Raw genomic sequence first — 6,247 nt, forward strand, 5'->3', positions numbered from 1 at the left:
AACAAATTAGACTCCATCTAAGTTTTCGATTTGATGTCATGTCGAACACTTGGATTCGGTAGGAATCTGTGGCAACTCCTAGAGATGTCATATTTACTAAAGTTTGGGATGAAATTCACGCGTCTCTTTGACTTTAGCTTATGCAATAGCAATAGCAATGGCAATTTTACAGTCAACTAATGTATCTTTTTTATCCATTTAATAATAAAGGGTATCATTCTCCTAACGGTGTCTGTTTTTTACATGATCTTATAAGAACATCCAACCCTTAAATCTATCTCCGCACATGCTTCATCACTCTCATTAATCAGTTGACATCCCCTGAACTGTGCAATCCGCAGTAGCCTTCTTCCATGATGTGGTGCTAACGTGTTATCGCTTGGTAACCACCACCACCAACAACCACACATTCCATGGAGTCAAATGTTGATTCGCATAGCGAGCATCGTCCATGATCATCATGTGTGTCCTAACTATTTGTATGGGATGTTAAATTAATTCGCGTTGTTTGGGACTATGACTCCAGTGAATCGTCTTGGAGAGCTGTCCCAATTTTCTCACCTATTGTCATGAATAATAGATGCTTCATCTAACCGCTAGCTCTTAGGTATTGCATGAAATGGTGCAATGGCTGGGCAGAAACCCGACAGGCTACGCTAAATTGATGCAACCTTTTTCAAATCACAAGCTAGCTAGCCACCTCAGTCAAATGAACATGGCATGCAAGTTAAGGCAATCGATCAAGATTGCCTATTTTATAAGCATCAAGAGAAATCCCATAGGTAGCTTTGCCCTTTTTTTTTCTAAAAACGGAGTGTGAAATACACTAGCCAGCCCTATAACAATATGTTATGACTTTTAACTAAAAGGAGCTAACAAGTTGACTACATCTAATTATGATTTATGAATATTTAGTGCCATGCTACTTTCTGACATATAATCCCAAGCTATTTCGTGCATGTGGTGATTAAGAAAAGGGTTTGATTTAGCATGTCGATGTAGCAAGCACGGAAAAGCAGCAAGCACTCTACATAGGAAAAGCCATGAACCAGAAAAACCAGTGATATATAAATTCAGAATTCTTCTTTTAGATGAACTAATAAAGCCAAACATTTTTTTATATAAGCATACACCACTACTCCCTTTAGTCACAAAAGAATAACATTTTTGGTTGCTTGCAGTAAAATATATCAAAAAATTACTGGTGGCAGGAAGTTTCAGAGAGAATGGACAGGGAGAAAGGGGAGGAAGAGCTCCGCACCACGGCGATCAGCCCGAGCTAGTCCGTACGCGAGCAAGCGGAGTGCCATCTAAAAAAAATATATATCAAAAAATTGACCATCAGTTACTTTATGTACAGTGAGATTGATTGAATATTTAAAAACATCGTTACTCAAAAAAAAATATTTAAAAACATCATGGCTAGATTTGTCACAAAAATAAGTTTTATAATCACACATTCATGCAATTTTTGCTATGATTTTGCAATATATCTTATTAGAAATTAAAGTGGACGTTTTGTTTCAAGGACCACGTCGTCAAAATTATCACTCTTATCTTTAACTCGTGAGAGAGTATTTAAAAATGCAAAGCAGTAATTGTAACGCAATCTGTGTCAGGCATGAATATTCTGCTTGATACAATTCCAAAGTCATTTTGTTGCCTGTACTTGTCTACTTGAGAATCCTGACGCTATTTGCTTCACACATCTATAGCTTGTGCGTTTCTAGCAGCGTTGCGTCTGAGTCCGTGTGGAATTGAATAGATGGCTCAATTGCTCGTTCCTGATGCTGACGCATCATCTAAATTAGCTCTAACACAAACATCCGTCTTCTCTCCCTGATGCCTCAAGTCGTTAAACATCGTAGAATCTTCTTAGCCTGCAGAACACAATGTTACAGTGTTGAACTTCAGTTGGCTGTTACAGTCATCGCCGATGAGCACGTCCGAGTTGTACTGATGCTGAACTCAAGTTTTTTCAGAAAAGGTGCCCGTTGCACATTGTGCAATTTAGTCGAAGTGTTGAGCATATACTCACACCGAATACAGAATGCTTTGCAAACAGTTTACTATATTTGATAAACTGCCTTGAAGTCTTGTAAAACATCTGACGCTCCCCTCGCTACAAATGATTCGCAGAGTCAAAAATGAAATCGTACTGTATGCATGTAACTATAACATCGCAAAGTATCTACTCCCTCCATTCTAAATTGTAGGTCATTTTAGCTTTTCTAGGTGCATAGGTTTTGCTATGCACCTAGCTATAGTGAATGTCTAAATGCATAATACTATCTATATATGAACTTAGAAGAGCTAAAATGATCTACAATTTAAAACGGAGGGACCTACAATTTAAAACGGAGGGAGTACGATAGAAGAGTTTAGCCTGTGCAGTAAACACAAAGCTTTTCACTTTTGTTATAGCTGCGCCGGTCTTTTCTTCTAAACTTTTGAGACTCACAGCCCTCACTGGCAGGACGCTACCCGCTCTTTGCCACCTGGTTTAGCTGACGCATTCCCGTACCATAAATCATTCCAGAACAGCGAGAAGCATCCCAAGAAAAGATGCAGGCCCTCCTTGCCAAAGAGGAGAAACCCAAGGAACAGAACAAGAACGGTCTTCATGTGGCACAGGACTTGGAAGGATACAGCGGAAAACCGGCCGATGCAGATGAATTGGCTCAGATTGACACCATGAGAGTGTGAGGAAAAACTGCAGAATGTGGGAATCAATACAGTAAGGAAGGCACGGACCTGTTTGTTTAAGCTTCCTGGCAGCTTCTACCAGGAAGCTCAAACATGTGCAGCTTTCGCTGAGTTTATATGGGAAGCTAGAAAATTCTTCTTATCTTTCTGAGCTCAGAAAGTTAAACACATATTCTAAAAGCTAGTGTTAGCTTTTTCATAACAAAAAGCTAGTAGCAGATTCTCAGAAAAGCTCAAAAGCTGCAGCTCAAATAAACAGGCTCTAAATCCAAAATTCTGATGCAGATGCAGCAAAGGATGGCACTTCAATGAAGCTACAAGTTGCTAGAAGTTATCACTAACAGGTCAAGCAGAAATATGGAGGAATTTCAGCCACATTGTAAGTGCTCCATAAACTTGTAAATCTTCACATTGTCACGAATGCAAATTCTCAACCAGCTAAATGCAGGCTAATCACCATTTTATCTGTAAATACAGAAATTAAACATGCTATATCTGGGAAATGGAGTGTTAACTTGTAAAGATTAAGCAGTAGTATAATGAGGACATTGCATCAAGTCTTAAAGTTCACAAAAATGGTAGATACCATGTACTGGCATGAAACAGTAGCTATATGGAATTTTACACTACTGGAGTAACTGTATTCCAATGTGTAAACAAAGGAGCTACATCCTAAAGCAGCAGCAACACCAACAAATGATTCAGTAACTGCTAGTTATACATAACTTTGCAATGAACAAGCATCACTGTCACTATAGTGCCATATGTAAATACTTTTCCTTGGAAAGATTTGAAGCATGCCAAAGAAATCGATATACTAAGGATCTTTCAAAAAAAGAAATCGGTATACTAAGGTGGCCAGGCTTACATAGTGTTACAAAACTATGCTCCCAATAGCTAGAACAGCCGCAATAAGACCTCTTGCTCTCACAGTGACATCAGTAACTGTGCATATTGCAACTCCTATAGGCAAAATCATTATGCTCAGCATTGTATCCTGGGAATAATGTACATGGTCAAAGACAACCTCCAGAAGACATGATGCAGGTATCATGCACAGGTTTGTTATCTGAGCAACAGATTAAAATGAATTTATTTGTTAACAATTTATCGTTAGTTTAGCTATTGAAAATATTTACTCACCTGATAAAAGCCCACATAATTCCACAGCAAGCTCACATTCATCCCAAAAATCGACAAGTTTGAAAATATGACAAATTTAATCAGATCTGTTACCGGTAAGTGGGAGGGATGGCTCAGGCCTAACCACAAAAATACGATAGTCATCAAGGTGGTAGTCACAAAATGAAGCCTGGTTAATGTTGTAGCTGCAAAGAAGAAAGTGTAATTAATGGAATGGAAGGAATACGGTAGAATCTCAGTTATCCAAATTCTCATTTCACAGTTTGTTGAGAAGGTGCAAAAATATGGTAGAATCTGCAAGTACCTAACATACTGCAAAATATTAAATAATGTTAACATGTTTATTGCTTCCATAGAGGCAATAAACCATTAAAAGACACATTACCAATTTATGCCAAGGAAGTTTAATGTTAGCAGCAAGAAGAGGATAGGTTTCACTGTTTCAGGATCAGCAGGAACCTCTGAAAGTCAGAGAACTATGTAAGTTGGTTTTACAATTTTTCTTTGCTCATTAACAAATAAAATGTGGATATTTTGGTACAAATTTAATTTTCAATTAATATTTTATTGATAGAAGAGTATACACCATTCATAATAAGCACGGAATCCCTTTTCTTTAGATAAAATTGTGTAGGAAATTTGCATTAGCATCATTAAACCCACTAAAGTTTATAAGAGGTCTGTCAGTTCTCTGAATATGCTCTCTCCAAGGAAATTGTACATGAATTACCACCACTTCCTTTTTCAGCAAAGCCAAATAGGTTAACACTGATTTAACTTTTTAAAATAAAAAAATATGCATTCGGTTTGAACTCTAATAAAGCCCACGAAGATACAATAAAGATAACACCCCTCAATAGACACAAATACAAGAAATATAGACTAGCCATTGATAAATAACTCTTCACTGCACAGACATACCAAAACTAAATCCATGAGCCATTAAAGCTTTGTTGACCATGATGATTCCAACCGATGTAGTAACATTGAAAGTCCATGATGAAAAATCTAGAACAATTTTCTTATCGATGTCTTTAGAGAACTCATATCTATTTTTAGGCTTGCCCAAATGAACAAGGCCATAAGATTTAGGAATCCAAGCTTCAACCGCAGAAAATGAAGTGGTTAATTATATGTGTGAAATGTAGTAGGGAACAGTGTGCAGGTGCGAAAATTAACCAGAGCAGTTCACCCAGTAAGCAGAAGAATTTGTATGCAGCTATGCAAGACCGATATGGACACATAAGTTAGTTTCAAGACAATGCGGATATGCTTAGATGCCATTTTCCCATAAAACCAAATAGGCGAATGTACTTTACTATTTGTTAAAAGGAAAGTTGCTCACAGGTTCTACTACGTAAGTTCTATTACATTACATACTGGAAATCTCAAATTTAGCACATAATAAATAGCAATAAGCTGCTAGCTAGCAGCCTAGAACAACTTGCACTCTGGTTCAATGGCTCATCTTCCACCTAGTCTTCTTCTACATCCACATTTTCTTCATTTTGAAGCTGTTGAAAGATAGGTGCAGTCACATGTGGCCATGTGGGCACACTCTAATTCCAGACTTTCATATTTGAAGCACATTTGATTCAATTGTAGCATAGCTTCCACTATACTCCCTAAAAAATATGCATTTCATACGAACAATTCCTGCTTCAACTATCTCTAGAATACTAACATGATTTAAGGATAGCCTGGCATCCGTATCATTTCTCTTTCCTGCTGCATCCCAAAAATAGAATACAGGTGGTCTCGGCAAGGAAGGAAACAATTTGGAGAAAAGGGAAAGGATGAGCATGAGAGCCTAACCATGGTTAGGAAGAAGCGGACTGGATCTGAGAAGTTCTACCTTAATCCTTGCGTTCAAGCGGATAGGAAATGGGGAGTCATTGGCCACTGGGCTGAGCGGAGAAGCTGACATCTGGAGTAGGGGAGAGAAGCTGGTTGCGGATATAGTTGGCCATATGTCCCATGCCACGTGGGCTGGCCCACGGCATGGGATTTTGGCCCGATCCAGACACGGCATGGCACAGCGGACGTCGTGCTCGTGCTGGCCCAGCCCATACCACGGGTCGTGCATGGGTCGCTCTTTCAGCCCGCATGCTAGCTCGGTACGGCACAACCCATTTGGCCCGTCACAATTAAGCGGGCAGCCCGGCCTGTTAAGGCCCGCTCAGCCCACCTCCGTGGCCATATATATACTAGCCGGCGACCGCCCCCCAACCCCAAACCCTACCTCCATTCCGCCGCCTCCCCTGCTCCCTCACCCCTCCGCCTCCCTTTGTCTCCTCGACTCCACTCCTCGCCTCCTCCCCTCACATATCCGCCGCCTCCTCGCCCGCTGTCGGCTTGCCGCTTGCCCCTCTGCCTCCCTCATCAACTCCTCCCATCG

At 39.9% G+C, this 6,247-nt stretch overlaps 1 long non-coding RNA gene across 1 annotated transcript; it reads right to left on the reverse strand.

The window, feature by feature from the left end:
• Positions 1-2,054: 2,054 nt before the first annotated feature.
• Positions 2,055-5,966, reverse strand: LOC117836954 (uncharacterized). The gene is made up of 2 exons (XR_004636211.2): positions 5,665-5,966; positions 2,055-4,034 (listed from the first exon to the last, which is right to left on the reverse strand). It is a non-coding gene; the product is annotated as an uncharacterized lncRNA (long non-coding RNA).
• Positions 5,967-6,247: the final 281 nt, after the last annotated feature.

This window comes from Setaria viridis, chromosome 9 (genome assembly GCF_005286985.2).
Source record: "Setaria viridis chromosome 9, Setaria_viridis_v4.0, whole genome shotgun sequence".
Taxonomy (NCBI): domain Eukaryota; kingdom Viridiplantae; phylum Streptophyta; class Magnoliopsida; order Poales; family Poaceae; genus Setaria; species Setaria viridis.